This window comes from Schistocerca serialis, chromosome 3 (assembly GCF_023864345.2).
Source record: "Schistocerca serialis cubense isolate TAMUIC-IGC-003099 chromosome 3, iqSchSeri2.2, whole genome shotgun sequence".
Taxonomy (NCBI): Eukaryota; Metazoa; Arthropoda; class Insecta; order Orthoptera; family Acrididae; genus Schistocerca; species Schistocerca serialis.
Genome location: NC_064640.1, coordinates 977,624,340 through 977,637,314, shown reverse-complemented (window position 1 = coordinate 977,637,314; position 12,975 = coordinate 977,624,340). Strand labels below are relative to the sequence as shown.

The 12,975-nt window shown below is 38.6% G+C and overlaps 1 protein-coding gene across 1 annotated transcript in view; it reads right to left on the bottom strand.

Annotated features, from left to right (window-relative positions):
• Positions 1–12,975, bottom strand: part of LOC126471415 (uncharacterized) — a 491,821-nt gene that overhangs the window by 75,950 nt on the left and 402,896 nt on the right. The window lies entirely within an intron of this gene.

Here is a 12,975-nt window from a genome sequence, read left to right as displayed (position 1 = left end):
CATTACAGGCATGCATTACAGACATCAATATGATCTCTGACAGCATCACATCATGATGACATAAGCTGACCAATCACAAGATGGTTACTTATTATATAGGACTATTACAGCAGCAGTTATGACACTTAATTGCTCCTTATAAAGACAATAAAGGTTATCATGATAGTTTTTATTCTAGTTTGATGTGTCTAGGAGACAGTGAAAATTTTAAACAAGGAAGTTACAGTGTAAGCTAAAGCTGCATAAAAAATCTGTACAGCCCTATCAAATATGCTGATTCATTGTGGGATAGACTGATAACCTCGCTGTTTGGTCTCTTCCCCCAAAACAACCCACCGCTATGGGATACTGTATTAGGTTTGCAAAAAGTGATCAGTTTGTACTTTACTAAAGTAGTTACTCATGTAAACACCTCCTTGTAACATAATTAGGAAAAAATCCACATAAAATCACCATAATGTTGTAACTATAAGCATAAATAAATTTTCTATTCTATTCCATTTTATTCTAATGGATTATCTCAATGCAAAGATTAATATTTATTGCTAAATAATCCTTTTACAAACCAATCAAAGCATTCTGCATGGTATTCCAGACCAGAAAGTGAAGAATGTATGACATAGATACTTCAAAAATAATGACTCATTTAAATATACTGCCTGACAAAAAAAAGTGAAGAACCTAGAAGACATGGTTGGATGTCAATGTAACTTCATACACTTACCCACCATCACTGGATATGTAAATGATTAGAGTTGCAATTCTCTGTAACAAGTATAATGGCCACCAGAGTGCATTTGTGAAGTCCACATATGATGTTAGTACCAGGCCTAGTAGTGTATATAAATAGTGTGAACAGGGTCAGATGTTGAGTGTCCAGTGTGAGAATTCAGTGACACATATACTTGTGTGAGACAGTGTTACATGTACCTGGCAGAATTTGAAGGAGCCTCATTGTGGGTCTCCATTTGGCTGGTGGGTCAAATAATGCAATATCCTCATTTCTGGAACATTTGGATGTTACAGTGGCCAGATGTTGATCTGCAGTGGAACATGAGAACAGACATACATATCATCAAGATTCCAGTCAACCACATGTGTGCAACACCGGGGAGGATTGCCATATTGTGCACCTAGCTCATCATAACACCTGTACAGCTGCACCATCTGACTGAGAACAAATAATGGACTTCCTGCAACATTTGTGTCATCTTGCTCCATTGGCCGGAGACTAACAGCAGTATAAGGAATTACCATTCAGTGTGTAATTGCCATTAACACTACAACACAAACAGCTCCATATGGAGTGGTGCTGTGACTGGGAGGCATGACTGCTAATGAATGCCATCGTATTGTGTTCACTGATGAATAACAGTTCTCCACTATACCTGATGATCCTGATCAGGCAGTATGGCAGGGACTTGTGGAGAGGTCCCAATCTTGAAATGTTTTTTGTAAAGGTACAGAGGTGTTACTCCTGGCATCATGATGTGGGGAGCCATCCGGTATGGCTTCAGGTCATAGTTGGTAGTGATTGAGGGAATGCTGATGGCACAACGGCAGATCACAGACATGCAACAGTATCTAGCTGCCATTTTTCAACAGGAAAATTCTGGTCTGCATATGGGACATGTCTCTCTGAATTTTCTGCATGATGTTGAGCTACTCCTGTGGCCAGCAGAATCCACAGATCTGTCACCAAAAGGACATGTGTGGAACCAATCTGGATGTTGACTCAGTTCCAGCACCAGTATCCAGGATATCAAGGACCAGTTACAACAGTTGCGGGCCAGTTTGCCCCAGGAGAGGATACAATGGCTTTATAATACCCTTTCCAGCTCAATCAGTGTGTGGAACCAGGCCAGAGGATGTGCAACATCATGCTGATAAGTGGGCTAATAGAATAAAGTTCTTTGTAAATTTGAATTGATTTTGTAATCAATGAAATAACATCTTATATATCCTCTCAACTCAATAGATCTAATTTTGTTTCCTCCTTCCCTTCAGGTGTTTCACATTTTTTTGTCAGGCAGTGTAAATGAAAACTATAACAAATTTAGGAACTGATAAAAATAACAATCTCAAATAGGTAGATTGCATGGATATTACGTGCAAGGAAATAAGCACAGAGATTTTCTCGATAAAGAACAAAGCCAAGTTATCTTAAGAAAAAATGCTAACTATATGTCATATAGATTCACATTCCTACATCCATCTCAATCAGTTTATGTATGCAGGACAACTGGTAATGCTATTTAGACATAAAAAGAACAGTAAGGACCATACCCAAAACTTCACTTAAACATTATTGCAAGCATTTTCTTGCTGTCATAAAATTTAAGAGGTATACACCATCGTGTGACTATTTTGTCAGTGATGAACAGTAAGACACAACTCCCCATATAACAACAAATATGAGTGTACAGCATAAGGTAGGTAAAACTGCTAAATGAAACAACAAAACTTGAAATTGGTAATTTGGCCCTCATAGAGAAGTCAGCAGGAGAAGTTTCAACCTATTATCCAACATATTAAAAAGAAAATAAAAGTAAGTTTCTTCAAAGAGAACTTAAAGCTTATTTAATAAAGTACTACAAAGGAAGTGGACAAAAATGTGGAAACATACCATGCCTAATATGGTGTAAAAAACAGTTGGCTTTCAGAATAGCTTCCAATCATCTCGCTCCTTCAGCGAGGTTCGAGCAGGCACACGGGGGGAGGGGTTTATTAGTGATTGGGAGCTCAGACGTTAGGCGGGTGATGGAGCCCCTTAGGGAAATAGCAGAATGGTCAGGGAAGAAGGCCAGTGTTCACTCTGTCTGCTTGCCGGGGGGTCTCATCCGAGATGTGGAGGAGGCCCTGCCAGCGGCGATAGAGAGAACTGGGTGCACCCAACTGCAAATTGTTGCTCATGTCGGCACCAATGACTCCTGCCGTCTGGGATCAGAGGTCATTCTCAGTTCATACAGGTGGTTGGCGGAGTTGGTGAAGGCGGAAAGCCTTGCTCGCGGGGTGGAATCTGAGCTAACTATTTGTAGTATCGTTCCCAGAACCGATTGCGGTCCTCTGGTTTGGAGCCAAGTGGAAGGCTTAAACCAGTGGCTCAGACGATTCTGCGGAGATCTGGGGTGCAAATTTTTCGACCTCCGCTATTGAGTGGAGAAATGTAGGGACCCCCTGAATAGGTCAGGCATGCACTACATGCAGGAAGTGGCTACAAGGGTAGCAGAGTACGTGTGGAGTGCACATGTGGGTTTTTTTGGTTAGAGAATTCCCTCCCTAGGCCCGACAATACGATTCCTGAGACGTGCAAGGTAGGAGTAGGCAAAATGCAACAGGGAAGAACAATATTAATCTGCTAATAGTAAACTGCAGGAGCATCTATAGAAAGGTCCCAGAACTGCTCTCATTAATAAACGGTCACAATGCCCACATAGTACTAGGGACAGAAAGTCGGCTGAAACCAGATGTAAACAGTAATGAAATTCTAAAGTCAGATTGGAGTGTATACTACAGAGACAGGCTGGACAGTGAAGGGAGAGGCATGTTTATAGCGATAAGAAGTGCAATAGTATCGAAGGAAATTGACGGAGATCCGAAATGTGAAGGTCACGGTTGAAGCAGGCTCAGACATGGTAATTGGACGTCTCTATAGGCCCCCTGGCTCGGCAGCTGTTGTGGCTGAGCACCTGAAGTATAATTTGGAAAATACTTCGGGTAGATTTCCCCGCCATGTTATAGTTCTGGGTGGAGATTTTAATTTGCCGGATATAGACTGGGAGACTCAAAGGTTCATAACAGGTGGCAGGGACAAAGAATCCAGTAAAATTTTTTAAAGTGCTTTATCTGAAAACTACCTTGAGCAGTTAAACAGAGAACTGACTCATGGCGATAACATATTAGACCTTCTGGTGACAAACAGACCCAAACTATTTGAAACAGTTAATGCAGAGCAGGGAATCAGCGATCATAAAGCGGTTATTGCATCGATGATTTCAGCCATAAATAGAAATATTAAAAAAAAGGTAGGAAGATTTTTCTGTTTAGCAAAAGTGACAAAAAGCAGATTTCAGAGTACCTGATGGCTCAACACAAAAGTTTTGTCTCAAGTACAGATAGTGTTGAGGATCAGTGGACAAAGTTCAAAACCATCGTACAATATGTGTTAGATGAGTATGTGCCAAGCAAGATCGTAAGAGATGGAAAAGAGCCACCGAGGTACAACAACCGAGTTAGAAAACTGCTGCAGAAGCAAAGGAAACTTCACAGCAAACATAAACATAGCCAAAGCCTTGCAGATAAATAAAAATTACGTGCAGCAAAATGTAGTGTGAGGAGGGCTATGCAAGAGGTGTTCAATGAATTCGAAAGTAAAGTTCTATGTACTGACTTGGCAGAAAATCCTAAGAAATTTTGGTGTTATGTCAAAGCGGTAGGTGGATCGAAACAAAATGTCCAGAGACTCTGTGATCAAAATGGTACCAAAACAGAGGATGACAGACTAAAGGCCGAAATACTAAATGTCTTTTTTCAAAGCTGTTTCACAGAGGAAGACTGCACTGTAGTTCCTTCTCTAGATTGTCGCACAGATGACAAAATGGTAGATATCAAAATAGACAACAGAGGGATAGAGAAACAATTAAAATCGCTCAAAAGAGGAAAGGCCGCTGGACCTGATGGGATACCAGTTTGATTTTACACAGAGTACACGAAGGAACTTGCCCCCCTTCTTGCAGCGGTGTACCGTAGGTCTCTAGAAGAGTGTAGAAGGGACATCGAACAGATGTGCAGAACTATAGACCTATATCTCTAACGTCTATCAGTTGTAGAATTTTGGAAGCTCTTTGCCTTTACAAATGTCTGCTTGTGTCTATGTATGTGCGGATGGATATGTGTGTGTGTGTGTGTGCGAGTCCTTTTTTCCCCCTAAGGTAAGTCTTTCTGCTCCCGGGATTGGAATGACTCCTTACCCTCTCCCTTAAAACCCACATCCTTTCGTCTTTCCCTCTCCTTCCCTCTTTCCTGACGAAGCAACCATTGGTTGCGAAAGCTAGAATTTTGTGTGTATGTATGTGTTTGTTTGTGTTTCTATCGACCTGCCAGCTCTTTCGTATGGCAAGTCACATCATCTTTGTTTTTAAATATATTTTTCCTGTGTGGAATGTTTCCCTCTATTATATTCAATGTAATATTAATATTTTAATATCAGAAAATACTTAACAAATATTATTGCAGAATACACTGAGCCCACTCAGTACAATATGTATGTGTCTTATCTGTTCTGTTTTTATGTCACGAACATGAACCAGTTGCAGATGAATCTGCATAATTAAAATACCACAGAGAGTAAGAGCATAAGCCATGATGACTGGTACTTCTAAAAGGTTGCCAGTCATATTTCCTGGTCCTACATCAGATACATACTTGATAAGCAAGAAGAGCAGAGCATGTTACATGATTTGATAAAGCTTACTTCATGCAAAATTTCTTGTATTCAAGGAAAATAGTAAACCTCCAGTTGTGAAACATGCTAAAGAAACAGGACAATATGGTAGCTAATGTAAGTTAGTCCATAAGCAGTTAGAGTAAACATCTAGCTTTTTCATTTGAGGAGACTAGATAAAATGTTTGTTAGAGAAACATGGTGTCAAATGAAGTGATATAGTTATTGCGGAGTCATAGTATAACAATAAAAAGAAATCTCAAATTAAATTTGGACTGAAAACAGCATTGGCAGTTGAACCTTCAAAACATTGTATTATCTATGGCATTTGGCCAGTTTTGATGCAGAATATATGGATGTGGAAGGAATTGTAAAAGTAAAAGTGCCAAAAGCTAATCAAAAAGTCCACATTTGATAGCTTTATGTTACACATTGCTTGCTAATCAGTCAATTAGCAAATCATTGCAGTATAATAATCTATATCAATAAATTCAACATATAGAAAAGTTTTGCTGTCTCAAGAAGTAAAAAATGAAAACTGGTACCATATATGAAACAAGTGAGAGATCTTGACTGAAGTCACATGCTGGAACACTAACAAAAGGTTTGTCATTGCAAAAAATGCAGGGAAGGTTATATTGGGCTGTCTACTCATCAGTGAGTTCGTCAGATATAATTGAAGTACCTTAGCTATCTTTCCGCATAACCCAATTTTCTGATTTTGCTTTATGCTGGAAATCTGTTTCATCTGTTTAATGACTCTGATGCAGAGGATACTACAGACACTTACTTACAATATGAATTTAGTCTTAGAAATGATGCAGCATTCACAAGGATTATCCAAAAATGCAACTTGCATTAGTGTGGGGATATAATGAAAAGTGAGTTGTATATAATAATATAGGATTGTACAGTAGAGTGGACATTGCAAGAATGGCAGAAAAGACATTTTTGACATGTCAGTGGAAGAATAAGACTATGAGTGGTCTAAATGGAACCATGAGAATTGTCTATGGAAACTGATGTTGCAGTTGAGAACAGATAAGGTGGAAAGCTTTAGATGACTTAAGAAGTGTGAGAAACCTTTTTTAAAAGGATGATACATATAGTATGGATATTTAGCTGTTAGAAGAAGAATGAAAAATATGACATGTTGGAAAAACGTGCAACAGTCTACCGAAAAATGATCATAGCTTTACTTTGATGATCAGCTATCAGAGGACATCATAGATTCATCAACAAAAAATTAGTAGTACATTATTTGTGAGTAAAGGTAACTTCATTGTTGTGTAAATAATATGTGGATAAAAGCAAAGAAACATTTATTTATCAACACATTTATTTTGTGTATTACATTTTAATTACACTGGTTTTGAAAAACAGAAATAACAAAACAGTTTAGTCTCCATGCAAATACATATTGGAATGCACTCAGATCATAATATGCAGATATTTGTAATAACATTTACAATATTTGGTTTCAGTTACAGAAGATAAAAAATTTACAGGCATGGAGATTTTTTTTGAATGTGCAGAAGAACATATACCCGCAATATGAATAAGAAAAACTACAATGATGCTCTACACCAACATATTTTTGTGATGTTAATACATAATGGAGAAGTTCAAGCCAGTAGTAAAGGATCAGATGAGCAATGAAGAAGCAGCCATAAAATTTTTCAGTGAACAGTTAGCTAACTTGTTAGGAATAAATGCTTTTGGTTTAGTTCATTCAAATGTCAGAACTGCAGATAAAAGAGCAAAATTCAAAATAATGCTAATCAGAAGAAATGGAAGAAACAAAATTGGTAGTAAAGTAATAAGATACTGTAAGAATTACAGGAAACAGATGAATCCTGAAACATCAGTATAGTGAGAACAGTAGAAAGAAGAATATTCTTAAGTATTTGTAAATACTAGAAGACAGCATTAAAGCTCAAGAGTGGAACATGACAAATAGGTGAAAAATGTGTAATGATGATAATAAATGTGACATTAAATAGTAACAAAGTATGAAAGGAAGAACATTATTATTAATGTCAATACAGAAGAGAACACATAAATGAAATTGAAATCAAGTTCATACAGGAACCTGAATTAATTTCATTCTTTGTCAGTTAGTACAAAAAATTGCAAGTATATACACTGAAGGCAAAAAACAATAACTGCAGGATCTGATATACCCATAAAACACTATAAACTCAGTAAGAAAATTCTTTCTGGCTGAAAGCACTTTGTGATAAATGAAATACAACAATAAAAGATAGAAGCACACAAGTTTCCAAACACCTACAGTAACATACACAATTTTTTCACATCAAAATGTACAAATGTAGTTTATTATCATTACAAATGGAATAACATGAAAATGTTGAAATGGACGAGGTTACAGGAATGGAAATAAAACTAACATAGTCATGATGCTAACATGACGTTAAAAAAACTCTTTGCTCAACATTTCAGCAATATAGATACATATTACCTTTTATCACATGAAGATAAGTTTCAGTATTATTTTGAGTCTGAACTTTCTGCAGCAGTCTATAGAAGGACTTACAGGATGCATATTAGATGGAATTGTGAACTGGACATTCTAAGCACGGGGTGTTTCATGTATGATGCAGGCACTGTCTTTCGCATTGTATGGAAACTGATATCTTTGTAGGCAGTCTGTGATCTATGCCTGATGCTCTGGCCCATTACTTAGTCTCAGACAATGTGGCAGGTGACATATCAGCTTCAAAATACACTACACATATTAGCAGCATGAGTCATTAAAAACACATCATAATGCTAGTGTATGCATACTGGCAGTATGTGCTCTTGCATTTTCCTGCAAGATATAATTATCCTCTCTCCTCCTCAAGGAGGGAAATAATAGTTCCAAAGTCTAGGATAGTGTTTTGTACTTTTATGTGTGTCTGTCAGCAGTACTAAGTATTTTGCATCCTCAACGTAAGTATTGGCCAGCAATTCTGTCTCACAATTTTATAGTTTTCTTGAGCGAATTTACCTTCCGATAGTATGCATCTTTTTCTTAGCTATTAGTTCTCTGAAAGAAGATTGCAGAAGATTATTCACACACCTATCAGATATTATGGTTCGGTGGAAAATCACACCCTGATAAATGGAGACATACGTCAGAAGAAAGAGCATTTCAGAATAAACCTTTCCATAATGCACACACTGCAACAGCCAGTTGCAGTACTGAGATTGAGCATTAGTATCTGAATTGTCAATTGATAAACTACTGTTACTATGTTAAGTTTGAGTTTGAGTTTGTGTAAAGCTTTGTGAGTAGATGAAACTGGAAAACTATGCTATGAGAAGGAACATTGTAGGCAGTTTTCACTGCAGGAAAGCAAAACTACCTTACCTGCTGCCACCCATAACATTATGGTGAAAGACAAAGGCAGAAAGGTGAAGAAGCTGACAAGCCAGGAGCAGTGGAAGTTAACTCACTTGAGTTAACAGAAACTGCAAACTGGCTGGAGGCCTTGCTCAAAACTACTACAAAGAAACCTGACAAGCCAGATGTACCAGAATCTGACTATTCTGAGCTGACTGAAAGTGTAGACTGGCTGCAGTACTGTGCCAAAGAAGAAGAAGAGGAAGTATCTTGTGGCAGGATGGAAGTTTACAGCCGAAAATGCAAGTCGTGCTTATCTTTGCCAGATGAGAAGACCACAATGATGCCTGTGTACATCTGATAATTGGGCAACATCATGTGAAATGAGATGTGAGAGGATCTGAAAAAAACTTGCCAAATCAGGCTTTTGAAATATGGTGATCTATGATGGTCCTGTCATGCAGGTAAGTGTGGTCGCAACACTAGACCACAAAGCAGATAGCCAAGCATTCCAGTATATGATCCTGTGTCCACTGACAGTCAAAGGTGCTACATTAAAACACTCGTCCAAGGGCTACTGTGGATGGTGGCCTGTGATGAGATTGCCACTTGCTTCCACATGCTGGGCTACTAAAGGGAAGGAAGGAAGGCTGGGGTTTAATGTCCTGTTGACATTGAGGTCATTAGAGATAGAACATGAGCTGGAGTTGTTTTGAGAATAGGGAAGGAAATTGGCTATATTCTTTTGAAGGAATCCTCTCGACATTTTTGAGGATCAGCTTAGGGAAATCATGGAAAACCTACATTGGGATGGCAGGATGTGTGTCTGAACCATCATCCTCCTGAATACTGTCCAATGTGCTACTGCTGGGACTCTGCTAATGACACCAGGGTTCAAAATGGAAGGTGCCACTGTTGTTCATCCTGAAGATGACTGTACAGCCTCCAGACTGCCAGCTAAGCAATAGGAAGTCATACCAGACTCTGAGATGTTTTTCCTTCATCACCAAAATATTTAAGATATTTGGTGAAGACTGAAAAGATGACAGAGGACTCAAAGCAAGACCCACAGTGCTATCACTGACAACAGTTTGGGCATGTTCCAATGTACTGTAACTTCAACCCTATATGTGATAAGTGTGTTGGTGATGACACAAGTTGCAAATGTGATAGGAATCAACAGGAATCACTGACATGTGTGAACTGTGGCAAGAGGCATTTTACCAGATGACTAGGCTGCAATGCAGTACAGTGAAGTGAAGTCTTTGCACTGTGTCAGGACAAAGACAAAGATGAGATGCCAGTGTGCATGCCACAGTGCCACTGGAGCCTGCCAGATGCCAGGCAACATGACACACAGTTTGTTTTGTGAGCACCCTCCAAACAATGAGAGCAGTGAGGGTGGGGAATGTCCACCTTGAGGCAGTCACTGGCTAGCGATTACAGAAGCAACATTCTCCACATCAGCACCTCAGCCTTGGTGGCAGCAATGCATGTGGAGTACATGCCTTGCAGCAGAATGTGCTGGACAACTCTGTTGCAGCGTCAAGCAAGGGACACCCTCCCCCTCTTAATTGCTATGATGATGAAGACAGCTTGCTAGTCACGATCAACCCAACCCTGGAAGAACCCCACCCTGGAAGAAGTACAAAGCAGGTTCAGGATCACACACCACATTGATGTGGAAGCCATCAGGTGTATCCTGTGGGAGGTACACAAGTGGCATCTGAAAGAAATGCATGTTGCCAAGAGGACCAACACGTGTACACATGAGGAAACCACATCACAACCTTTGCACACTGATGGCTATGCAGCAAAGCTGATGAAGGAGGATCAGGTGTCACAAATGGAAGACCCTGCCCTGAGATAGTGAATCAGAGGTCACAAACAGATGAAATAGTTGCACTTTTCAATTTTCTGACAGCTCCCACAGAACATGCTGCTGTGGTGGAAATAAATCAACAGAATGAGGCACAGAGATGGTGAGATGACAACAGTATATGCAAGGTGGCCACACAAGCAGTTCTGGGCAGGGTTTTAGAAGGTTTTTTCCTTAGCTGTAAGATGCATACCAGAACTGTACCCAATAATCCCCACCAAATAAATTCCCAATTTGGAGATATAAGTTCACCATCCCCTGGCACCAACTGACACAAATAATAGAGATACAAAACAGAATAAAATCCCTTACAATTGACTGCAAAGAGAATCATGGTTTTGCTCTCAAACAGTCCATTTTCCTCCATAAGAGGAAAGAATGAAAGGTCCAAAAAACAAGGGAATCTGACAAACCAGTCTTAAGTGCTAAATGCTACAACAATCTTCTCATATTTTTCCAAGGCTGTTTCTACATTGTGTAATTTAATTTTCGTTGAAACCAATACATCAGCTGTCACATTATCCATGCAATGGGATAGAGCATCATTCAGAGATCAGAACCAACCTATGTGAGTACTGATTACCATAAAACCCTGGAGAATTAAATGCTCTGTATATAACTGGTGTGTGATGTGATGCCACTTCACATGAACAAAATAATTGATAGCATTGAACTTCATATCATTGTTCAGCTTCATGAGAAAACAAAAATGAATATGTACATAGGAAGTGGAAATATTGAGCATGAGAAAAAGAAAACAAAATGGAAAGCAGAAAAATTAAAAGATGGAACTGAAAATAGAATAACAAAAACTAGTACAGTTCTCACAGCACTAGAATTAGGAAACACCTTGATTCATTTACAGTTGTTTTCAATAGATTTCATTGTGTATGAGGACCTTCAGAGATGTGGAATGAGGAAATGGCAATATGAATTCAAAAAAGTAGTAATTATCAGTGACCTCTATATGCTATTCGCTAACAATGTTATTGTTGAAAAAGTTACCTATAGTTTTTGGATGAGTTAAAAAGACACATGCTATGGGTGGAATGAGAATTTTTGCTGCTATGGGAAAGGAGTGTGGAAAAACGTATAAAGTCTTTATACAAAAACAAAGTTGCAAGGATGTGTGAGTGATGCAGACAACATAAATCTATTGGGCAGTATTAAATATAGCTACAGACTGAGTGTGGGAAAAAGGTGCTGATACTGACAAAATTTCAACATTACCACCTGATAATACAAGTGGGCAAATCACTAACAATTTGAAATTGCCAAGAAATGAACACAACCATCATGTTTTCAACCAGTACTAACCAGAGAGATAAAGATAAACCAGTGATGCTGCAACACTTAAGACTTAAATAAATCACAGATTTATTGTTGTAGGAAGTGGATGAGTTTAAAATTTCATTTTACACCCTGCTTCTCTTACGTGCTGCCGAAGTTGCAATTTGAATTTTCAAACTCAGTTTCAATGTGTTAATTACAAGAGTTCCCAGAGATAGAGTGTCAGCAGCTGGCAGCAGTTTGCTGAAATATGTGGTGAAAAATTAATACCATGGCTCAGCATAGAACATTGTTATGGAAGAATTCATGAAGTTGCACCACTTTACCTCAATTTGCATGCTCTGTGCACCAGATAATGCAGTGGGTGTTTGCAAAGGATGCCTGTTTAGTACTAATATTTTTTATTTGAACAGCTGTGTATCAACAGAAATGAAGATGTTTCTCAACTTCTCCAAGAAGGATGGGTTTTGAGGAAGGTCAGTTTTTTTCTTTCATTCATTAAAAATGCTTAGGTGAGATATTGAGTTATATGGTGACTGCTTGGTAATAGTCCAAGACACCAATACAGGCCTGACATTAAATGCAGACTTTCTTATGGATATGAAATGAAGTGAGCATGTGGCAATCCTGGTGCAGGTCTTTCTATACCACTTTGGTAACTTCTGTGTTGATGAAGATGAGATGAAATGATTAGGACAACACTAACACCCACTCCCTGAGTGAAGAAATCTCATACCCAGCTGGAAATCAAACCTGGGAACCCTGTGATCTAGAGGCATGTGCTTCAGACTTCATGGATATTGATAAATTGTGCCCATTCACATTTGTATAAAGATATTCAAATGCAGACAGAAGAGGTTGACAGTGTTAAATTCTTGAGATTAAAATATAGTAGTAAAATCAGTTGGGAGGAGCATACAAGTCTACTGAAATGCCTAAAAAGATCTTTGGTTGCCTTTTGAATGTTGTCAGATCTAAGTGAAATAAAATTAAAAATGTGGCATACTTTGCTTA